The 25970-nt window shown below is 42.4% G+C and overlaps 1 protein-coding gene across 4 annotated transcripts in view; it reads right to left on the bottom strand.

Annotated features, from left to right (window-relative positions):
* Positions 1-25970, bottom strand: part of ZNF423 (zinc finger protein 423) — a 234598-nt gene that overhangs the window by 24643 nt on the left and 183985 nt on the right. The window lies entirely within an intron of this gene.

The raw sequence follows: 25970 nt of genomic DNA, 5'->3' as shown, positions 1-25970 counted from the left end.
GGAAATAATAATTATTACTATTGTAATAATTTCAAGCCTACCACATTTGTAAGATGATATGTTTCTCTGTTTACTGACATTTGTAGGTTTGGGTGCAGCTAGGCCTTTGGTTTTTTGAGGTACTGAAGCCATATTAAAGCAATTTCCACACATAAAATGGAACAATCCTTTAGTGTTCCTGAAGTGAAGGAGGGAGTCGTAGAAATTTAGGCAACATAATGTACAGTTTAAATAAATCAGAAAACACCTAAGGTTTAATAATTTTGCTGTTTATTTTTGTAAATGCTTCCTGAAAGTGTGTCTTTTCTTCACTGTGGTAGCACATGCGAACATCTCCTGAAAACATATTTTAAAAACTAAGGAAATTCTGTCTTTTGAGGTACATTTGACTATTTTTATATCTTCAAATCTCACCAACTTATATTTTTAGTTCCAAGACACCTAAGAAATTACTACATTATACCATGAATTAATCTCTTGCCAAATGCATTTGCATCTTGCAAATAATGCAAGACTTCAGAAGCATGGTCTTTTCTTGCAATTGCTTTAAATTAGCTTTTTACATCTTCAAAAGGGCTATTTAGAGGGAAATTATTGTTTTCTATAAGGCCTTTGGTACTCTCAGTATCCCAAAGGGAGGTAGGTGCCAGTGCAGGGAAGCAGCGGGGCTCTGTGCAGGGCACCGGGCACAGCCTGTGCCCAGGTGCATGGGTGCCTCTCACACGTTTGCACCTTGGCACATTTGCAGCTGGAGGCAATTCCCAGAGTACACAGGCCTTGAAGGGCCCCCCATGCAGTGTGAAAAATAATAATTAAAAAAAATTTAAAATCTCCATGCAGAGCCTTTTGCAGCCCCAAGGCTGGGTGGCCTCTGGAAACCTGTGTGGCAATGGGAGCTTTGCCCTGCACAGCAGCGGTGGCATGCAGGGCAAGAGCAGGTCGCTGATAGCAAGCACTGGCACAGATGCTGTGGTGGGGAGAGGGGAGGCAGGATGGGGAGAAGTAAACGGGCAGGTTGGGAAGGGAGGAAAGAGTCAGGAACAGAAAGATGAAATGTTGGAGGATCCATGGCAGCAGCTCCACACATTCCATGGGCAGCCATAACAAGGGACTGGGATATCTCTGGGACGCAACGAGGTTTGCAATTTTCTGTTTGGGCAGCCACCACAGAGGGACACATCGCCCTCTCTGATGGGTGGGTCTCAAAACCTGACCCTCTCTCCCCACTGTAGTGTAAGGCTGGCTTCTCCCATCAGACCCTTTCCTGAAAAGTTTTGGCTTTATGCAATCTTTGCCATCTGCTCCAGAGGGGCAGAAAGATGGGGAAGGATTACATGCCTTGGGCTGAGCATCCTGAGCACGCCCAGCCACACAGCTATTGTACATAGCAACCAAATGCTGCAATAAACCTGGAGAGGACAAAGCAGGTAGTGGGGGGAATGGAATGAATTCCTTCTACAAATAAATCAGAGAAACCATGTTTTATACTAATTTTCTACCCTTCACACACTGGATATTTGGAAAACAGTGATTCAGGTACAGTCTATGGTCCTGTGTGAGCACATGTGTTCATAAATACGGACAGACACATACTGCTGATTAGACAACTGCTCCTTTTGCAGCCTAAATACCTATAATTTCAGGAAAATTAAAAAAAAAAACCAAACTACCACACCAAAAAAACCCAACGCTCAGCATTTCAGTTGAAGTGTATTCTTACAAGCTTGGCATGTTTAATTAGCTAACAGAGATTGTGTATTTTCTTGGTTGATCCCTGCAGTATTTTAAATAGTTAAACCCATAACAAACAAACTAAAATTCGAATGAAAAATAGTATAACATAATGGGTTCCTGCAGATCTGGAAATTTATCCCACTCGAGGCAAGACCTTTTGATTTGCAAATCCACTTCTGAATTATAAGGCCTTCTCCTCACCGGTGGGGGTTTTTATTCCACTCCCACAGGAGTCCATTATATGTTTCTTGTGTCTATAAAACCATCCAGTAAGAAAAAAGGGGGAAAAAAGTACCATGGTTAGCATGACAAACGTTCCTCTTTTCATGCTTGTGTATTCAAAATATGAAAATGCCCAAAGATATAGATAGAATTGCTGCTATAATCACTCTCTCCTCTATGGCATTTTACAGCGTATTATTTTACACAGAAACACGGCACATGTATAGGGATACTCAGTCACCTTTGGAAAATAACTTCCTTGAATTATATAAGATCATATAGGTGTATGCAAGGCGGCTTTTTGACAATGCAGTGTGACAGCCAATGCTCCAGTCAAACATGTAAAGCTGGGCACTAGCAACACAAACCATATAATAATTTCTCCCATTTTTATCCCCCCCCCCTCCATTTTTAAAAACATGGCAAGCATCTATGAGACCTACATAACTCAAGCAGCCCCTCTCATCTGTAAAATAAAATGCAGATTTTTACAGCTTGCTGTGCTACATCTTCTTCCATTTCTCCATAAGCATATCTGTGTGGGGATCAGCTAATTACAGGACTAAACAAGCAATGCACAGCAAACAAGAATCTTGGGTTTCTTGCGTTTTTTTTTTCTGAGCTCAAAATAATAAGCATTAATTTTACACTCCATTTCTCAAAAAAATAATAGGATGTGCTCTTTTTCAAAACAAGCAGGCCTGCTGGATTCTGTCAGGCTGAAACTATGTCAGGCCAAAAGAGGAACAGAGCGCTTTGTGTAAAAGTATCATGGGGAGATGATAGTATCCTGTAATGTTTTCAGTACCTACTTTTGTCTCCAAAAGCATTTGATCCCTGGCAGACACATACTTATTTCCATACTAGTCTTGAGGGAAGCTGGTAGGAATGAGAGCTGATTATCTGAATCCTGAAGGTGAAACCTGGGTGGTGCCCACTGATGTCAAAGGCAGGCATTTGTATAAATTTGGAGGTACGTAATTTACTGCCTGTTAGTGAGGATTAGTGAGTTGCACAGACCCAGCTGAACTGCAGTGGCAAAGCACGGTGCTCATTGTTCCCAAGTTCGAACGCATTTGCAGGATAGTTTTAAATATGTTGGTAGGGTCCTTGTAGCACTTATACTATCATTCTGCCCATTTTAGAGTGGGAATATGCTTCTCCATAAAGCTATTTCTGCTGCAGCAATGTGCATTTAATACATATAACAATGAGTCTCTAAGCCTCTAAAAGGACCAACACTAGCAGCCTCCTGGTGAGGATGAGATATAATTAATAATGTTGTATTAAACCAATATACTGTATCAGCTGTATTTCTAATTGTAACTATATTAATGGCAATATAAAAGTACACATTAACACCATCATGTACCAACCCGTTATCACACCAATAACAAATAGGAGATTTGAACAATAAAAATCAAGGCAACGTTATCTTTACTGTTAGTTAAAACTTCTCTCTTCAACTCGATTTAATAAAACAAAATTTTCCCTTATGGAATAACCACAATAGTCCTAATTTGAGAGATCGTGTAAGACAATCTGATGCTCGCCTCTGACAATACGTATGTCCCATGCTACAGCTTCCCAGACCAGTATATTTCTACTCTACTTCAGCAAATTAAGCCAATACAGGGGAATATCTTTCCTGTACTCCGTTAACACATCCATGAGTTAACTGCACTATTAATGAACTTTGAAATACTGTAATTCAGTGTAACAAAGCATTCATATACTGCATTCACAGAGAACCTTCTCTTGTCCATTATATCATAAATCTGGTAGAATTAAATGGGCCATGTGCTCTAATTATAGTAGAAATAAATAGAAATTGGAATGAACACAGGGAAATAAAATGAAAACTGCATGGAACCATTCTGTTTATGCAATTCATTTCCCAGTAAATAAGTAAGCAAAGGGAAAAAAATTATAAAAAAAGCAGGAGCTTCCCCAGTAATTTTTCCATGTGGCTGTGAAGGAGCAAGGGGCTAGGACCAGAGTAGGATAACAGTGATGAACACCCCCTCCAAAACAAAGCTTGCAGAGAACCACTTCAACCCCTCCCCTGGCTGGCTCCACTTCATCACTGGTTTTCATTAAAAACAATCCAGCAACGGATGAAAATCCAAGGTCTGAGAACATGATGAGACTACTACAAGGGGATGGCAAATCTGCAGATGCTCACATCGGATGAAGATGACATCTGCTGAATAGATGACATTTCTTCATCGCCATTGCTGTTTAAGCCCCCGACCTGCTATACAAACCATTTGGACCACATCGCTTCATTATGTTATTGTAATTAATCCCAGAAGACATAGCCAAGCCCCTCCCTTGTCAGTGGGGCAGCTGCAGGGCAAGGGGACCCTGCGCTCCTGCCCCAGTGTGGGCCAGCAGCATGGAGCTGCTCTGCAGCATGGTCCGGGTGGTGAAAGGCAGTGGATTGATGGTGTGGCAGCAGAAATGTCACCTGGGGAGCTGGGTGCCATCCTCCTAGGGATGCTGGAGGTCAGTTACTATGGCAACGCTGAATGAGCTCAACCTTGTAACTGACCCTTATCTTTTTTTGATCTGTGGCCCACTTGGGACCTTGGCTGGAAATCAACTGGAAAATAATCTGGTCACATATCAGAAAGAAAACTATTTATACTTATTTATCCAGGTAGAGCTCATATCTCCTTTTGACGACAGCCAGACTAAAGACACCCGTCATGTTCCCGCAGCATTTCATGCGGCTGTGCAGAAACGTCCAGCTCCGCACTGCGAGAAACCATGCCAAACCCCTCCGCCACCACAAAACACACACACAAACTGCCATGGATATCTGTGCTCATGGCTCTACTGATATATTGCCAAATATCTTTCCTTGCTTACAGCCCCTGACTTGCCCCTGTGGATAAACATACACCTACACCCCTTCTTGGATGGTTTAATATTTTATGTTGGTATCCGTTACTCTCATTCTTTTGTGCTTTATCTCTCTGCTGAAATGTGATTCTGCTTTGAAATATATTTATATACTCTAGAATGGCACAACACTGATGTCTTTTATGAACTGAAGATTGTTTAATAAAATCTTGCATTCCTGCTTCTTCCTTATGACAATTTTACTATTATAAATCTTCAAGGGATATGAGAGCTGTCCACTGTGATTAGAAGCATCACTTTAATGAAAAATGATAACACAGGGACTTGGATTTTTCTAGAAATTATGTAAGGAAAACCAACAAAAATACAGAGAGTTCCCAATGTGCATTCATGTGTATTTTTGTTGGTTTTCCTTGCATTTGCATTTGGATGAGACTCATTCAAATCAGTTTGGTTATTCGGAGTTTTCCAAGGGATGGGCAGCCCGGACAAGGGGCTGACAGCACAAAGGGGCTGTCACTGTTGTCCAGCTGGGGAAGCTCTCTGGGGAATGGGATTTAGAAAATCAGGGAAGAAATTAGGAAACAGAAGCCACAGGACCTGCTGGCAAACATAGGTGCTAGAGGAAGCGCCTATGCATTCCTGGTAACAAGCTCCAAGGCTTCTTGTGATGTACTACTAATACACATCTGTGGCCTTGAAAAGGTATTCTTTTTCAGGCTAAATTAGCCTAACCACACAACAGGCTTTAAACTCTTTTATCATCTCAGGGGGCCTCAAGCTCAAAATATGCAGAATTAGATGCCAAATTATTTATAGGGTAGCTCGTAAGTTCAGTGCCTCCAGTACATGTCAGTACACTGCAATATTAAAACGACCATTACAAAGAAGCACAGTCCCAGAGGGACGAGGGATGAGATTGCAGGGAGTTTCCTACCGACTGCAACGGCAGTTCCTGTGTTGCTCCAGAGCCCAGCTGCAGGCTGCACACTCCCCCACTGCACCACTTCCTAAGGGGAAGGCTAAACCTCAGACACATGAGACGGGTCTGCTGAGCCTGTCTTCATCAGCTTAATTTTTGGTTTACAAGGAAAATAAAATCTGAAAGTTCAAAGGAGTTCATGGAGTTCATCATCTATCTGCTGACTGCAGAGCCCCAGAGGGACCCCGCCTGCAGAGCTTTATTTTAGATTTAGATATTAATCTGTGAAACTGCATAAAGACAATTTATAGAAATGCACTACACTTTAGCACAGTAACTTCACATGCTATCAGTCTTTCTCTGAAGGTGCCTGTTTTTAATAGGCTATATTACAACTTCTTGTGGACTAAAGTCTGATAGGTCTCACTGTTCCTTCGCAATAGTTCATTAAGGAATAACTCCAGTGGCTTCCATGGAAATGCAAAAACTGTACAGGAAAAGAAACACATGCTGCCTCTGCGTGTGCAAGCCATTACACACACACACAGAATGAGTCTGGAGAAAGCTAATGAACCCCTAGAACAGCTAGAGGTTAATAAAAACATTGCATCCCCACACAACTCCACTATAGTCATGTATTTCAATGTTTTGATACATTCAAGTTTAATGTCAAAACCTGGTGGAACTGAAGTAACACAGCCCTGAATCCAGGCCCACGGCCACACAGCCCGTTCCCTGCATTAGCCTCCCTCATGCCATCATGTTGCTTAAACCTGAATATCTCTTATTACTCCTGGCCTCTTCTCCACTCTCTTCTCTTCCCTGGAAGCAGCTCCCTGCATTGCTACACAGCGGGAATATGTCCGTCCTATGATCCTATCGACAATATCACACTGAAAAGCTCAATACAAACAGCAATAACTAGTATCAACTTGGCATCTATTCTTGTGAAATTAAAAATTAAAATTAAAACATCATTATACTCATATTAAACATCCCACTGGAATATGCCAAGTGCTTTTAAAACATGCAAAGCTTTAAACCAAGTTTAAATGGGTATAAAGCCTTTTTACTCATTTTACAGGCCTGGCATGTTCCCCAGCCTCAGCACCAGGGCCACCAGAGCCACAGGGTGCCCCCTCCCTGACTTCCTGATGTCCCAGTGTTCATCGGCCACAGTCACACAGCGGCACCCAGAGCTACCAGGCCTTGAGCAAGAGCTGCCAAAAGCAAAGCCTTCCCTCTCACCGGCAGCCCCCTCCCCTGCCCAGGCACCTGCGCATGGGGTGGCAGCTGCATCCCACAACTACTGCTTAAAAGCCAAATGCTGGGTGTATTTTCATCTGCCTGAAGGCAGGTTCCTGGAGTGGGGATCCAAGTCAGGGCAACACTTGGTCCTGGCTTCCAGCCCCCTCTGCGAGCTGGGCACACTCGGGATAGCACACAGTACTTATTAAACATGCAAACTCCTGCTGATGTGTTTCACTGATCTTCAGATCACAGTTTCCCAAGTACACATTGACATGATAGACTATAAATCTATCATGTAAATAATCATCAGATTAATGGTCTCTAATAGTATATAATTAACATGACAGACAGGCTACAAGCTAGTTGTGTTCAACTCAACTCGGTGATACACAGAGTAGGAGAAAGCCGTAAACTACTTCCCATGACGGCATCAGGAAAGCAGAAAAACTGGTAAAAGGAGAGATAAAACCAGAACACGTAATAAAATGAAAACACTTCTAAATGTACAGTTTAAGTGAGAAACACTGAAGGTTCTCTCACGCATCAAAGTATGATAAATGTCAAACTGGGGGGTGTGTTTGTATAGGGTTTTATTTGCATCAGCAAATAAAAATGCAGTTATCCCTGCATTGGTACAATGCATCTTGAGTGCATACAGGGAAACTGGTGCAAGGGGGCTTATTCTGATATTGCAAATTCTGCATAAACAGAGAAATATACATATCCAGTAATGTAAACTTTACAGCAGTATCAGTTGTGGCCAAATTGAAGCTTTTATTAGTATAGATATCCGGGAAATGATGCAGTGGGCATAAAGTTGTAAGTGTGAGTGAAAACAAACCGCAAGTGTTATTTCTATTGCAGATCACCAAATGGCTCGGAGATTGGCCAAATGCTGCACTCCTGTAACGTTGGGGCAGTTTGCACCCACTTATTCAGATTAAAACAAATGCATTTCTTTTAAATATGAATTCACCTTGCCTTATTAAGAAATAGTACTGTTAGGGAAAAGCCTATGGTTGAAAAGCAATCTCTTAGGGCATTATTATCAGCTTATGGACCGAAATTCTAAAATTCTTTAAAATACATGCAGACAAGCAAAAAAATAGAAACATATCTCAGCTTTTTCTTTGAAAAACCCCATGTGATAGTTACCCAGCTATCCTGACATGATCATTTAGAAAAACTGCACTGGAGCTTACTTGTTCATATGAGGGCTGAACACACGTCACAGCCCAGCCCTGAAGAAGCTCCTGTCCCCAACCCCTACCCTAAGGTGCCTCCCTTGCTCCCTCTCCCCACAGACTAGGGTGGGAGCTCAGGGACATAAACCAGTAATCAGAGCTGATGAAATGAGATGCCATTGCCAACAGAGGGAACTAAGGGTGACTAAATAAGGTCTGTCTGGCTAAGATAGGTGGCTGATTTTGCACGGCATGAATATCTCTCAGAGCTTGTTAAGTACAAATATGCCCAAAAGAATGAAAACCCCCCATCAGACATATTTTAAGTCAGGAATCCTAAGGTGCAGCAACACATGATATTCCTTAAGGCAGTCAAAGAGAAGAATCTGCATGAAAACAAGAAAACATCTTAAGCATCTCTGCATTATGCAGACATATTCTTGTACTGTGGGAATATGCACAAGTGAATGTACAGAGTATCTCCCACTGATGTTGATGGGATTTGCTCGATTAACACTCCACAGTCCAGGTGGAAATCATACCCTGTCGCAGCTTCATCTTGAGTAAGAAGAAAAGCTGTAACGCAGTGACCTTTTTGAAGAGATCTCACTGCCAAGCAGTGACTCTGCATAGCACAGACTGTAAATTTACTCTTGGTAGCACTTATCTAATGTACAAATGTTGATTACAATACATACAATGTAATATCAAACTAGTATCACATTTACATTTGTTCTTTGCTCTGCACATCAGCCAGCCATGTTGCACCCTTCCCACGCCATCTAGAGCTGGATTTGTCCAGCACAAGGAGCTGGACAGGCAGCAATGAAACAGTTTTTCCGAGCTCTCTGCAGAGGGCCAGTGCATGCACCCTGTGCAGCCGCACGGGGTGTCAGCGGGTTAGCAACATGGGCAGAAACCTTCTTCCAGGCACCTAAACTCAAAGTACTTTGGCTTTTGGCTTTGTAAACAAATCCATTTCTATTTTATTATGTGGGTAGCTCAGTCAGGCATATGGCTGTTGGCAGATATGCTGCCACTGCACAAGATGGCCAGCTTGGTTTTATTTATTTTTTAGAAACATATTTTCTTCATTTTCTATATCATTAGCTTTTTAATCCATTAAGGAAAGCCATGTGCAAACTCTTATGCTGTAGGCAGACTGCAAAGAACAGATGTGGGCTGTGACAGAAAACTTAGTGTAAGATATAAGGAAAGTCTGTATTTTTGCTTAAATAAAGGGATCTGATTACGCCGATCCTACAACGGTACTGAAGAAGCCCTCTTCCAGCCACGGGAAAGCATGAGCATGCCACCGTATGACACAATGACATCCAGGAGGATCTGACAGCTCATTAACAGCAGGACTTCTACACAGCTATTTTTGCTTAAACTCGCCCAGATCTCAGGCTCATGGCATTGTACATGCTTCCTGGGCTTTCTGCAATTCCCCTTATTCCCAGAAGTTACATTTGTTTTTTTAAAAAATACAAGCCCAAATCCCCTGCCCACAAAGAAGCGGTAAGAAGCTCCCAGCCACAGAGGGCAGGTAGGCCCAAGCAGGATGGCACCTTCAGGGGGTGGGCACAGTAACAGACCTGAGCCTTGCAGAAGTGGCTGAGATGACTTGGAAAGGCCCAAAGGTGTAGTAGGTTTGCTGTAGAGGAGGGCCTGATCTGCATTAACTGAATATGAAATAAATTTAGGGGTATCCACCTAATAAGCCCAGATGAGAAGGAGCATATTCCACAACCCTGCAAAAGTCACTGAGGAAGAGTGAAAAATGAGAGGAAAAATTAAGCTGCTTTCAGCTGCTCCCTCAAATAAAATAAGATCCTAAATCAAGCTAAATGACTGAACCAAAAGGGAAGAAACAATAAGGGTTTGACAGAGACCTGCTACCCACCATTTCGTTCTTACTTTTCCTGTAAGCTCTTATTTTAAGTTTGGATTCCACGATCAGCATTAAGAAGTCGGCATTTGCTCCTGCCACCCCAGAGAGGTAGGGAAGATGCAATCATATATATGCAAAATAGGTACGAACTCTGATAACAATACTTTGCCTGTAGGCAAAAACTGACTTTTTAAATGGCAGCCACTATAATAATGTTAGCCTAAGACCCTTGCAGGATTTTTCTCTGCTTAGTAAAATGAAGTTACACAGTGACAGGAAAGACAAGGAATTTGGGCACTGACAATGACAATATGAGGAATCTTTTAGTGGAAAGGGGGGAAAACAAAATAGTAAAATAAAAATAAAAGGTCAGTCCAATTAAATTACAAATACACCTGCTGTACAGACATGGAGGAGGTGAAATGGCACTTCTGTAGCCATAGAGGCGAGAAAGAAGCTCAACCAAGATATGTTCCCCAAAGCTCCTCGGTCCCAACCATCAGCACCCTGAGGGCCCTGGCCTTGGGATGCCTTCCACACACAGCACATCTTTTGGGGAAACTGCCTACAGGGGACAGGTCGAAACCAGCGATCCAAGGGATTGATGTGCGGCAGACCATGCCTGTTCTTTACATTTCTATTCCTTATGATTACCAACAGAAAATGCATTAGTGCATCATAGAAAGCACATGAACAGGGCTCCCTTTCTAATCATACCTGAGGCTTGTGAGGCCAAAGTCCAGCCTCTTGGGGCAGGGCTTTGGGAGACCCAGGATGCCCCTGGTGCCACCTGTGTGCCTGAACCGCCCCTGGCAGGCTGTGGGGAGCCACGCCGAGGCCACCCAGCCCCAGTGCGACCAGTCACTCCTCCCATCATGCAATGGCACCACCCGGTCGCAGAGCACATCCCGGGAAGCCGCACGCAGGCAGTGTGACATGCACAACAATTGAATCTTTGCAGCTAGATGAGCATCAATTATGCATTGTATCAAAACCAGAAATGCTAGAGCATGGAGCAGGCAATTCAAAGAAGCAGCATAAGTAAAGCAAATGCCAAAGAAATGAAAAATATGTCCAAAACTGTGACAGACCGCTTGGCTACTTTTCATGTGACACTGTCAATCATCTCTCATTGAAGAGCTCAAATACTTGGGAAGAGATTACAGAAATATTCAAAGATACAATATTTGTATTTTGAATGTTAATTTGACACAAAGGAGTGTGCATGAGGGAATGTTTATAATCAGCACTCCAATAAACTCACAAATGACTCTAGTATTTTATAACCTTGTTAGAAACAAATCACTCCCTTAGCTTATATTCACTTACTGATGAATCATAAAAGGCCTCAATACACAAAGAGTAAATTCAAAAATATTTTCCTCTTGTTTTATCTTCTATAATACTGAAACCCACTCGTTCAGGCCGTGATTCCCAACCATGCCCCTCCTGGTTTTATGGCTAAATATAGATTTCTCCATAGGAGCTGAGGCAGTTTTGAACCTTGGCTCCTGCCCCCAAACCCCCTGTAAAATAGTTGCCCTGGTCTGGAGCTGAACTGTGGTAGCTGGAGTTGCCTCCTGCCCTCATGCTGCCTGGATGGGCAGTGAGGGGAGCATGTCCAGTTGTGCGAATTTACGCAGCAGTGAAGCTGCAGTCTGAGTGCTCAGTCTTAAGGGGAAAAGACATGGACGCCCCCTGGAGCAATGCACAATACAGCACAGCAAAAGTGTACAAAAAGGGATTCTGCAATATATTTATAAATCTGCAATGGTCCTGAACAGCTGTATGAACTGCAAAACATATTAACTACTTCAGTTGGTCTGCAAAGGCATGGGCGAGGTGTCAATATGATACAGGCCCCTATTACTGCCCATATACCCTGCACACTGTTGGTGCAGCAGTCCAATAATTGACCACAGCTGAAAAACCCTTTTAGCCTGCTTAAAAACACCGTGATGCTTTACTGCAATACAAGTCATGCTTCAACAGGCAACATAACACCTACACCTCCAAATGCTATTAGCCGGCTCAAACCAATAACGCTCTAGTTGCGAGCACAGGAGACTGGTGCTAGGCATCGACTCCTGGCAGTACCTATGTGTGCCACGATAGCTGGATTTCAGAAGTAATTGCTTCATAGGATTCATAAGCAGTAAGTAACACAAATGGAGGGAAACAAAAGTTGGCAGAACAATGCCTCATTTTTCTAATGTAATTAAGTGCTGTGTGCGGTAATGGGAGTGATGGGGATACTTGCCTTTATGCGTTTATTTACCCGACAGAAAGAATACAGGGATATTCTAACGCAGGTTTTTACTTAATGTACAGTTAAGCATTACACAAACATTTTATTGTGGTCTGTAAAGATGATCTATTTGCAGGAGCTGAAAAAAAAATCACAGGCCACATTCAAGCATAAGTGCTTGCTGTAGACACACAAATGCAGAGCAACTTTGCAGAATTAAACGTAACATAGACTTTTATTCTAGATGGCCCTGTTGCTTCATGCACAGGCATCAAACATATCTTCACCATCCTTTAAAGATGAACCAAATGCTGCCAGGGACTGAGCTGGCTGGACACACATCAGCTTTGTAATTGCGTTAAGATGTTGAAGTGAATAAATACAGCCAGAGGGTGAGCCTGTGAACTCAGGAGCAATGGTACGAGCTTGTGGCTGCCCACCCAGCTCCTGTTGTGGGAGACCACAGCAGCTTCTTGTAAGATTTTGAGGTGGTTTCTGTAACATGCCTGGTGCCAGAGCTGGCTTGGTGGTCTCCACAGGTTGCTGTAAATCACTGCAGTATTGCAGAATACATCAACAAAGATTACCTGAAATCACACAGCCAATGCTATTATTAAACATGATTCAGGTATGTATTGAGCTGAGCTGATTAATCATTACAAACATACATACCTTACAGCTTAGGATTCCCATTTCCAGAGTACATTATGAGATGCTTTTATTTCTAGAAGTTTTAATGGCAGCCGTAAGAATAATATTATTATTTTCAACTAGTGTACAAGCCATAAAGCATTGTACAGGAATTTACTAAGAAGAACAAAGTTGACACGTGATACAATTTCAAAATCTGCTAATCCTGAAAAATAAAACTAGGGGCTCCAAAGCCATTGCCACATGGCACTCCCACAGCACCTTCTGTGATCCTCCAAAGGGACAGAGACCACAAGTTATGGAGCTCAGCTCCCTCACCCTGACCTCTGGCCAGCAGCTGGAGCATCCCAGAGGTGCTGCTCCGCTGCATGGGCAAGAGGTCTGATGGAGGAAGCCCAGGGAAAGGATGGTGGAGGGAGGCTCTCCCGGCACACCGTCTCCTGCTGCCGTTCCCTGCATTTCCATACTGCTCCTATGCAAAAGTGCCTTTGCCACAGGCTTCCCATTGCTGACTATAATGCAATGCCTCCAGCACCACAGCTGTGAGGTTCAGCTCTCTTGGGCACATCCACATTTCAAAAGCAATGATGATGTCCAAAACCTCAACCACATAAGCCAGTAGCAAGATTTATAGCCTGTACCGGTGTGTCTCTGGGGCTGAGCTTAAAGACCAGCACCCCATGTGCCACCAGGTGAGGGGGGCTGCTCAGCCCCCTGCTCTTCATCCCCAGGTGGTGCAGAGGGGTAGGCATCTGTGGGAGAAAATTCCTTACGTGTTGATCAAACATCAGCACTTCAGTCTGGAGAGAGAACAGCAGACTAATCCTCAACCACTCAATAAACTTTGTGTCTAAAAGGGTGGCAGGAAAAAATATACAATTTCTCAGAGGAAGAAAATTATTGTGGGCATGTGAAATGCTAATGACGTAGGAAACAAACAACTGAAGGAAAACCCATACAGGCCCTGTCAGTGTTTTGCCAGGAAAATGCAGAGAAGATGCCATGGTGTGTGTCAGACACCTCAATGATGTTCAGCCTGAGGTCATGGGGATTTTCTTTACAGCCATGGGGTTGTAATTTTAACTCTGTAGCTCCATCTTTGACACTATTGAAACAGATGCATGAATTTGAAAAGGAAATAAGTCATTTCATGAATTAAACAGAATAGTACACTTTCAGGTGGGGAAGGGTCACAGCAGTCAAAGTGACCAAGTATGATAAGTGCATTGCTCTTAATTTTTACAAAAGTGTCCTGAGTACAGTGCCCTCCAGGATTCTTCTTTGAGTTATCCATTTATTTTTGAAAGCGTCTCTGGAGGAAATGAGCTACTTAACAAATTAATCGTGAAGCAGGAACATTTCTGATACTCTTTTTCAGTAAATACATGACATTTCTGAGACCAGTTTGGAAATTCAGTAAGGGTGATAAGTAATAAGTACAGGCGAGTAAGTTATGGCTGTGTGTTACTGAAACACAAGTGCCTTTCTCATGTGTCACTATGTTTTGTGAGTGAGTGAGAAGTAGTTGCTAGTTTTAAGGCAAATCAGAAGGGAAAGAAGTCTATTGCATCAAGAGTTTACACCAAATACTTCTGCCAAGAGTGTCTCTAGCAGAAATTGCTGCCTTGAAGGATAATTTTTTTAATGCATTTAATTATTTTCTCTGCTGCATCTAATGTAGATGGGAGGGATTCGCCTGTGCTTGGCAGCCATCAAGATGACATGGCAGCTGAAGTATCTCATCAGTTTTGTTTAACAGTGAAATCACATGGATAATTAATACACAAACAACTGAGCCCCTGAAATACCATTCCTGTTTCAGAAACACAACTTGTGCACAAACAGCATAAAACTTTTCTCTTGACCTCCCACATCTCTTCCTCTGGCCTTTGGCTACAGCCAGTACCCTGGGCAGCACTAAACTTGCTTTGTTCAGTGTACACAAGATGTGGGTACACTTACACTTTGTGAAAGCCACCTTGTACAGGAAGGGGAGCAGCCAGGACAACTGTGGGTGGGTGGGCTGTAGCTGTCCCAAGGAAGCAGGTCTGCCGGCAGTGGCTTGGAGCTAGCCCCTGCCTGCTGCTCTGGCCTGGGGCAAACCCGTCCCCTCACCTGCCTGCACTGTCCTTCTGCAACAACAGGGGGAAGTGCATAAGCTAATACAACCTGCACATGCAGCCCACCAGACAGCAGGACTGTGCCCACCGTCCTCAGACGGCCCACCTTGAGCACTCCTCACCTCCAGGAGTAAAAGCAAACCAAACCAACCCTGCGACAGCTGGCAGGACTTGCAGGGCACAGCCCAGGCTCACGCTGTGGCTACCCCCCTGCCTCCTTGCCTGGCAGGTCTCCCTGAGGAGGAAAGCACATCAACTACTTTTGGCCATGACCTAAGCCAGGCACCTCAGGCACGAGTGGTGACAATCCCAGGGCTTCCTGGTGGGGACTTTGCTGGGCCCAGGATCATTGACTGCACCCTGCCCCTCTGCTGCCTGCACAGCAACCATGGGCAAACTCCGGCCAGGCACTGGGGCCTGGATCACAAAGCGATGCAAAAAGCAATTTCAAAAGGATTGCAAAACCTGCAATGTCTTTTATGCTGTTATTTGGCAGGTGCTAAATCCTGCCAGTATCACCCTATTCCTGCTACATGCAAGTGAAGTCAGAGGAAGAATCATAGAATGTCCTGAGTTGGAAGGGACCCACAAGGATCATCAAGTCCAACTCCTGTCCCTGCATGGGGCAAGAACTTCTCCTCGCAGTCCTCATGTCACAAGTTTGTTTACTCTGCTGGTGTGTCCCTGTTTAGTATGCGCAGGGCTGCATTTGCATGCTCGCTTGTCCCCTGGCCGTGTGGCAGCACATCTAGGCAGCAGAGATCTTTGGCGGCAGCCAGCATGGGCAGGCACAGCACGAGCGGGCTGTGCGCCCACGTGTCTGACATCTGAAACAATATTTGAGCCCAGGTGCTGCATCTAGAATTATTACTGGGTCTTCACTCACACGCACAGAGTTTAAATAACTGGTGAGGATTTTAAATGTTTTCATCACACCATTTGTTTTCATTTTGCTTTTTAAAGCAAAGGATGTATTAATCAATAAAGATTTTTAGAAGAATTAATTATCACCATCATCAAGTCAAGCTCCCTGATGCCTTGGTGTCCAGTGCCTGCCCAAGTCCTCTTCCCTTCCAGTGAAGGATCTGCCATCTCTGCACTGTCCTCGTGCTTTGGAGCCTTAAAGTGCTATTAAAATCAATTCACTTGGTGTCAAAAGCTCTCATTCTTCTTGCACCCACCAGTACAGCTGTAGTATTCTTCAGATTTTTACCACCAGCATTAATGTTATAAAATGTCACTTGCTACAGTAAAATTTATCAACATTATTATATACCATAGAAACTGCCACCACAGACAAATGCACTGCATTAAAATTTTGTCTAGAGCTCCCTAGAGGAAACATTTGCTGCAATTTGTAAAACAGTTTATATATTTATGCTATTTAATGTTACAAAGCAATAATTATGACTTCATTCGCTGGTAAGCAACAGCATTGTATAAATCAGATGCAGATTTAGAACATGCCAGCTTTGTCACTGGCCTACTACTTGTAAATTATGTTGAAGTTAAAAAAAAAAAATCTAAGCAAATATGAGTTAGCAGCAGGAAGCTAATAATGTGCCTCCAGCTGTTCCAGTTAACCTGCAAATGTGGCCATCTGCACCTCAGGAGAAAAAAAAAAGGAGAGATAGAGGGAGGGAGGAAAAGGAGAGAGGAGAGAAGCTCCCGCCAACGCCAGCACAAAGCCTAGGCCCTGAGCAGTAGGTATGACCTTGCTCCTTATGACCAGACAAGCACATATTTAAAATCAGAAAAGTTACTAAAGAATAAAGGACCTTTTCTCCCCTAGACCTACAGGGGGAAGGGGAAAAAAAAAAAGGTCTTTTCCACTGCCTTTTTTCTAGACCAGGCTGCCTTTCACCTCTGGGGTTATTATTTACTGCATTGCAGGTTTGTCCAATGAACAGGTTTTCCTTACAACTTCTGCATTTCGTTTTTACTTTTTAACACCTCTTCACAGACCCATCTTGTATTATTTAAAAAAACGGTGGTCATTGTAATAGATTTATTCCTGCTTCAGACAGTTTAAAATGGATCTGCAGGGCACAAAGGCTGAACTATCAAACAGGACCAAAATTCTCAGATAGAAAGTCACAGATCTCACAGTGCACAGCAGCTTTGCTCCTGCCTTAGGGTTCATGGGGATGAGGTGTCCTTAGGATGTGCGAGTAGTGTTCGCTCAAAGATTATAAGAGACTTCTGCTGAATCTGGGTCACAAGGAACTGTCACAAAATATTTCCTTTGACATTCATGCACATACTGAAGAGACAGTGGCTGAAAGTGCATGTCCTGTACATCATTACACTTTGGTAATTTGACAGCAGTTTAATACTAACAATTCTCCAAGATCCTTGGTACTGAGAGCTCCCCAACACCCTCCTAGGTGAGGATGGGCAGGGCCTCAAAGGATATTTTAAAAATTTTTTTAAAGGTCTGACTGTAAAACAATTAACTTAATTCCTGTTAAGGGTACCAGGTCAGGGAGGTCAGCACACCTTACCCAAGCTGTGCCGCTCAGCTTTGCCTGCACTGGTACGCAGTGCTTTTGTACTGCTAATCCACCCCTGTTGCCCCAGAAAAGCCTTGTTCTGGCACAGGTTAATGAAGCAGCAGTTGGTCTTGTGATGCTTAAATAGAGTCAGCATTATCATCACTCTTAAACTAAAAACAATCCAGTTCTTTTGTTTCTGTGTTTTAGGTGCACATCTGCTTCCACCAGTTCAAGTGTCATAACTTTAAAAAGTCTCTTAAAATACTGAAAGCGCCCAGTATTGAGCCTGATCTCACAGGTAGGCAGTGTGAGCTCCTCTGAGCACATCATAGTCACCAAACAGGGATTCTACATCTGAGCAGTGTTGTATGGACTCGACAGCTATTATTAGATTTTCACCAAGGAAACATGATTTATCTTCATTCCAATTTTTTAAACTATAATTCATTCCAACGCTAACCCCATTTACAGGGACTTATAACTCACTTGAAATATTAATTTAGGCATACATAATTTCAAAGGAACAAACCCAATTTTTTTTTTTCTTGGAAATACTGAATTTACTTTAAACTCATCAACTGTGATAGTATTAGGCCATCATGTACTTTTAAAGCCTCCTTTAATGATTTTCTCTATTTAAGAGAGTCTTGTGGCCTGATGTTTTTTAATGTTGACTAGTTCTTGGTATATTCAAGAGAAATACCTCACCCTGATGGTACAAGCAAGAAGTAACAGCACATTTTTTCTAAACATGTACACTACACTTTGGCAATGTTGGTGGGTATGCTAAAAACTGCGATTTGCAGTGGGTTAAAGAAACAATAGTTGCATGCTGAATTAGCAAGTTACTGGTATTTACTCTTTGAATCATGTTAACCAATACAAAGTGCCAGCAGTGTGATCAAGGAAAGGCATTAGCCAGCCCCCCAGAGGAAAATAAGCATTCCAGGTAAACCTGTAACTTCATCTGGCCCTTCCAAAAATAATTCCATCTAGAAATTGCCACATGTTTGAAAGCAGCTGGGGTAACACTGAACTTTCCAATACCAGAGCGTCTGTAACAGCAAACAATATACAAGAATGCTACAAGTGCTGTTGAATATCGAAATTTAATGAGACATTTGGTACACCCTAGCACATTTCTGGTGTTAATGGAGTCCCACTTAATTACACCAAATTTCACTTTGGTCCATGGGTGTCTTCAGAAGCAGATAACAAGTAAAGCTGGTAAGCATCTACATCAAAATAATACATGTTCGCATGCTCCTCAGTCATCAAGATTAGTGACTAGTAAGTCATGTTGCACAAACTGTGCGTATTGGTGCATGTAGAGTTCCTCAGACACTTTAGCTCATCAAGTTTCAAATACTCCTCTCTGACGGGATGTCATGCTTCTACTTTATGTCCATATCTGTTCACTGCTAAACATAGCACAAAGAGATCCTAGATATATGCAAATGAGCCATAATCCTCATTTATAAAGAAACCTTTTCACATTGCCTCAATGAGCTAGGAGGGTAACGTCAGATGGGCTTTCACATGAGCATTAATAATGTAAGTGAGAAACAGATGGACAAGGGGATGAACAGCTATTTCTAAAACCATTAATAAAAATATAGTTAAAACACCTTGCTATAAAATCTAAACCCACACATTTAATTGATTTGCTTATTTTGTCAGAAGAATTCTGCTTCCCTCGTGCTGCTAATGGGGGTGGCAGCAGCGGAGAACTGTGTGCACCCTGAGCAAACGAGCACATCCCTCAGAGGTGTCCACCAGCATGCAACACCCTCCTGGCCTCTTCTCAGTCATGGGAAACTTCCCTTCTACTCCTCAACTCTCACTCCTGGCTCTCCACAGGGTTTCGCACTGTGCGCTGAGAAACCAGTAAATGACTGGAGTAAGCTCTCAAACTTAGCAAGAAAAAAGTTTGCCTGGAAGAATTTAACTCCCAAGGAGACGGTATGAGAAAGGTCAAAAGACATGGTCAAATGGCAGGCCTTCCAATACTTCAGTGATTCCACAAGCATTAAGACAACACATTTAAATTGGGTGAATAACTCAGACCATCTATCACACTCATGTAAAGGACTGTGCATGTCTACAAAATGTTTTTGGGGCAATACAGTTAAAGGAAAAATGCCTACAAGCTCACACAGATAATGCTGTGACATTTCCATTCTCTCCTTATTGACCTGAATGATTTGATCCAGAATTACTATGCAAGCAGCAGAAATGCAGAATTAATTTTTAATAGAACTATGTGTGAAAGAGAACAAAAGTTCATGAAGTATGTTAAAGTGACTTCATAACACTGGTTTCTGTTGCTCTGCACAAAAATAGGCACTCTCAGTTACAATAGCTAATCCTGACTATTTATAATGCATCATAACTCATTCCTGATGTATGGAGGAATCCACCTCTCAAATGAAAGTGATCTTGTAATCACAGGTGAACTCCAGTACTTAAGTACAATGGGATACGTTTCACAGTGTCAGCCCTAATTTTGAGCCTCAACTTTGATTTCCCCTGCCTTGATGGGTTCCAGTCAGACCTTTGGTGTTACTCTAATGTAGCTTTTTTGTGGTTTTAATATGAATATTGTGTCAAGGATCTGAGATATTAAGAATAACAACACATTATTATTGCAGCAGGGAAATCTCCAGAGTCCTAGAAGTAGGACTTTGAAAACCACAGTCAAAAGTCAACAGTAATCCACAAGAATTCATAAAGGAAACATGTCAGTCAGCATCTTTGAATACAAATCTTAAATTTTATCTTAAGTAGACTGGACAAATACAAGTCATTAGTCATTTAAAAAACAGAGAAGGAGGTGAACATACCCCAGCTTTTCAGGCTCCAGGAGGGACCCTGTCTTGCTTGGCTGCCCCAGGAGTGCCTGAGATACCCCTGCCTTTCTCTGCCAGAGTCCCAGGGCCAGCCCCAGCCTGCCTGAGCGAGTGCATCCCCAGTGGGCGTGTGGGCAGGGAAGATGCTGCATCCCTGGCGCCGACTGCACCCAGCAAAGACCCAACTCCTCCCTGTAAAGCAACCATCGAACAGGATGTAGGGAAAACGAGCTCATCTGCACTCCCTGATAAATGTGATAATGAGAAGAAATGCTAAGAATTGTACAGGAAATCTTTGGATGAATTCACAGCCAGGCATCCATTTGCAAGGTAGCCGGCCCACTAGCTAACTCCAGCAACAGGACGTATTATTGCTTGGGTTTGATTTACATAACCAAAAATATCTGCAAAATTAATTAAACACTTCATTTATATATGGCTATCTATGTATTAAAACAGTGTTATCAAAGCATCCTAATCCCCCTCTCAGGAAGAAGCCTGCTTAACTAGTGTGGATAACAGAAGGTATCATGTGCAGAAACATCCATAAGGCAAATGCAAGCAGACAGCCTTTGCCATCTTAAATGTTGCCCAGGGACCCGGTAGTTCAGTACGGGGCTTACAGCTTATTCTCCTCATTCAGATCACTTGCCTACACTCCACCTTGGAAAGAAGTTTTTGAAAGAAAAACAACCTGCAAGGTACTTGAGATGAATGGTCTTGATCATTCAGGCAGGAGTGTGTAGCAATGCTCAGAGGGAGAAAGAAATCTTTCTCTGGACCTCACTCTCCTGTACAATTTGCAGAACAGAAAACCAAGGTTTGATTCACAATAGAAGTGAAGTTATAAGCAAAGGAAGCGCATAATAGTTTGAGTCCAAATCCAGTAAAAGACATTAAGAGTTGGTCAAATATTCTCAGATTCTTCCTACAATCCTACAGCATGCATGCTTTCCCACTGCTACTGAAAAACACCTTAAAAAAAAAATCTGTTACGATTTTGAAGGGAAAAGGCCAGACGATGTAGCTCTGATGGTGGGATAGAGTTTTCAGTTCCTACTCAGGAGACTTTATAACTCTTTTTAAAAGGAAGTACATAGCATTCCCTGGCTGAATGACAGGGGCACTGCTTAATGGCCAAGGAGGTTCTGCTAGCAACGGGCACTGTGGAAGTCCTCGGTGCCAAAGTCCTCCAACTTCAACAGCATTTCTTGATAAGGCCATAAGGAATGCTGCTAGAAACTGCAGCAGTCTTTCAGGGCAATCATGAGACACACTTTACAGTACATGTGCTATTTATTATGCATATTATTAATTTATGTAGACCAGTAGACTGCATGACCAAAATCATGCCATCAGCTGCACCAAAGGTTTGATCCAAAATTGGTTTCTGTCATCAAAAGATTTTTTTACTGATTCTGGGGAATCTGGGTTCAGGCCCTGAAGGCACTGAGAGGAGCTGCTTTTACTGCAGTAGTCACGGCAGAGAGTGCTGAAATCTCCATTACAGTGGCTCTGTCACAGGTACTGCAGGAAGACAAATTCATTGATATTTGGTTTGTTAGATCTCAATTGCAGAGCTCTCTGAAGGATGACGTTACCATACTACAAAATCATTTAAGCTTATAGTCACTGTTCTACTGTATATATCAGCCAAAATGCAAAGGATCAGATCTCTACATCCAGGGTGGAAACCTTTACCATGCATAACTGGTATTGATGTACAAGAGAAAATCCTGTAAGAGCTTTTTATGCATGTTTTGGTTTTGAGCTTAAAAAAAAAAAAAAATAAATAAAATCCCCAACACCATCAACCCACTGACAGCTAAAAATTAACCTCCTGGAACATACTGCTGCTCATCTGCGATTCCTCCACACCCTGTACCTATTTATTCCCAAGACAGCAGCACCCACTTCAAGAATTATTTTTTTTCCTTCTCTCATAAGAGCAAATTAGGAATAACCTCACTAAAAACAACACTGCACCACTGATGAAAAAAAATTAATCAGCAATGGACTTACCCTGGGATTTTCTCAGAAATTTGACAGATCTGTTAGTACTGAATTCTCAATCTGCCCTAGTTACCAGATGCAAATTGGAAGGGCATTGAAAGGACAATGGCTGTGCTGATATTTCTTAACTAAAGTTATAAGATATTTTGACAAAAGTAACATTTCTAGAATATCTTCCCCCCCCCCAAATTTTCTTGAATCTGGGTTTGAATATTTTTTTTTTCCGAATTGCCCTTTTTTCTCCCTTCTTTACCTCCCACAGCTGAACTCCCAAACCTAAGATGTTCATTGTCAATAAACACTGTGCAAATACACGTAAATAAAGGGGATCAGTAAAATGAGCTGCTTGCAGTTACTGCCTTATCCACAAGAGAGCACAGTAACCTGAGCACATCCCCAGCCTTTTGTAAATGCCTAGTGTATGTACAGAGCACTGTATAACTCAAAAATTATAATTAAAATGTCTTAGCTCCTGTATTTATAGTAACATTTAAACTACTGTGCTTTCTTGAAGTCAGAGTCATTTACTTGAGAACAGCACACTTTATGGTGAACAGATCTTTGAAACTATACCACGGGGATATGGCACAGCCACATGTAACTCAATATATGTCAACAGCTGTAAAAATATTGGTAGGAGAAGGGAAGAAAAAAAGCCATGAGCACAGATCAAGTGCCCTGTCTCTCACATCTGACTGTTTTCAGATTCTCCCTCCTTTCTCTCCTCCCCGCCCCCCCGCCAAATAATTGGGCAATTTTGGTGCAAGCTGTCATAAAAGCCAAGGCTTCTTTGAGGTTGAATGATCAAAAAGGTCATAAATGAAAATGATTTCAATGTTGGAGGCCTAGCGAGTGACCAAGGCACTTTCTGTAGCAGAAGGGTTTGTTCTAATCTTACCAACTGCATGCTTTCGTCAGAGCATATTCCTAGGGAGTTCACAGCTCCCCAGGGCGAAGCTACAGTAAATTCTGACTAATCCCCTCTGCATACAAATGAGCCCCTGGTAAGAGAAACTGCAGGGTCAGGCAGCTTAGGCACAGCACTGATTCTCCAGGTCTTTGCCTTCAGCAAAGCAAACAAAACGGCACTGTATTTTGATTTTATTTTTTTTTTTCCAATGGGACAAGATTCCTGAAAAATCAAGGTTTAAATCCCAAAATGCAGGACAGGCTGAGGAAAGAGGAAAAGAGCACAGAGAGAAAAGAACACCTCTCCTCTCATGTGCTCAGGCAATGGGTAAACAGACAGTATCAGCCCCTTAAAAAATTAATGTATTAACTTTTGTTTGTCTAAGGGATTGGTGGGCTTGGACTAAAATTTATTGTAAAAGGAACACGGCACAAGATAAAATATTTACTAGCCTATTATAAAATAGAAGGATCGAATCCTGCATCTTCATTGGCTGGCATCACCATATCAACACACAGAGTCATTTATATTCATTCCCTGGCATTTCAAGGGATCTTTAAATGTTAAATTCTGCACCTATTGCTGCTCTAAAAGTCTTAGGCATTGCTTAATGTGTGATGTGATTAATTCTTTCAGCTGTATATTATTTAATCAAAGCATATATTTGTTAATAATTATTAACTCTTGATATGGTATACTCTTGTTTCACAAGAACTCCTTTGAAGCAATTGGATGTATTGCAGTGAAAACAACTGGATACTAACTACCCTGCAGCGCTAAGGAATGGCAGAGGAAGGGGCTACAGAGCCATGCCCTCTAGAGCTGCGAGCACCGTCATCTCCCAGGGATGTGGCGCCTGCTTTGGGCACTCAGCACCCACTGAGATCCAACACAGAGAGCTCTTGGTGACATTTGCTCACAGTTTTCTCTCCGTAGACCTTCAGAAAATTTTGGATATATACAGGGCCTGGGATGTTTACGCTCTGCAGCCATTTAAATACAAGTCTCAAAGATACCATCCTGTGACCCTGCATACAGTTTTAGAGAACACAATTTTCACATATTCACATTTAATATAGTTATGGGGTCAAGATGTAGACTGGTTCAATTTTATAGTCTCAAATTTGGCATTTTTTGGAGATGATTCTGTAAACTATAAAGACATTTGAATGCTTTACAATTCAGCCTTAAAAGTTTGCGTTTGGATTCCTCCTTAACATTAAGCTTCACAAGCTAATAATTTTCTAATGCTCTTTTGTGCTTAAAATTGAGTCATTTGGACCTTGCAAGCTTACCCTACAACTTAGTAGCTAAAGTAAATGCTCTTATATAGTGTTGCGGTATTAAAAAATAATCTAACCAACTAAACCCAAAATATTGGCTGAGGAAACATTGCGGAATAACCGATCCAACAGAGCCTTAACAAGCCACGGGGATGGATCTGCACCAAGCCTCCGCTCTGCTTCACAGCCAACACAGTCCTCAGAGCAGCGAGCAGTGGGCACTGCAAACGCGGCACCTCTTCCCAGCTGCGCTCCTGTGTGCCCAGGAGGAGAGAAGAGTAAAGGAGGGGTGGGCTCACAAATAAACCCCTCCCGAACTCCAGGCTGGAATCCAGCTATGTCCCACGTGTCCCACCCACCTCTCCCTACCTTTTTGTTGGTGGGAGGCTGCCAGCCAGCTGAGTTTAAAAAAATAAAAAAAAAAAAACCAAAACACTTCAGAAACATTTTTAAGTGGTAGCACTGCAACCTACTTGCTGTGAGACAGTATTAAATGTTTTGTGCTATGCTTCAGCCATAAGGAATTGCAGTCTATAAAAGGCACCACTGCACTGAAGGGGAGACTATGTACCACTCCATGGAAAAAAGTCTCCCATCGCAATCACGAAAGTGTGTTATAGGGATGACCTTCGGACACAAAGCACAAATCTATCAGTTTGCCACTTTTTACATGCTTCTGGTATTTATCTCTTCTGCACTCCCAACTCATCTTTTAATTAGACAACCTCTCATGAAAGTCAACAGGAGTTTTGTCTGACTAAGGGTTGGGTTGAGGCTTAATTGGATCACAGTTCCAGGGGTAACAAAGAATAAATTGCAGTTCTAGATAGGCACCACCAAAAATGCTGAATCTTTGGAGCTTTACAACAAAGCACTCTGTGGGGCAGGGAGCTGTGGCAGAGGCTCCACCACCTCCCTAGGAAGAAATTCTCAGCTCTTCCATCTGCAGAGCCAAAGGCACCACTAGCAAATAACGCACTGCAGCTATTGACATGTGCCAGCGCCCAGCCACATGCGCTGGGAAAAGATGAACAAGAATAATAATTAATCAATGGCATAACTCGGTGTCATGTCATTAGTGAATTCAATGGTAATTTTGACATACCACTAAAATGCCCACACAAAAAAGCAGAGATCAGTTTCATAACACACCTAAAATACATGTTTGAACATAATTATGTTTAAAGGGGAAGCTAATGATAACATACACAGCATAAAGGAGGTGGGGTTTTTTTGTTTCTTTCCATTTCTTACATAGACTAAGGACCAAATAATTAAACAGCCTAGGATGCAATGTCAAAGCGTGGCAGCTTTAGCCAAGAGTAT

The sequence above is a fragment of the Phalacrocorax carbo genome, chromosome 8 (assembly GCF_963921805.1).
Source record: "Phalacrocorax carbo chromosome 8, bPhaCar2.1, whole genome shotgun sequence".
Taxonomy (NCBI): Eukaryota; Metazoa; Chordata; class Aves; order Suliformes; family Phalacrocoracidae; genus Phalacrocorax; species Phalacrocorax carbo.
This window is presented reverse-complemented; position numbering and strand designations above follow the sequence as displayed.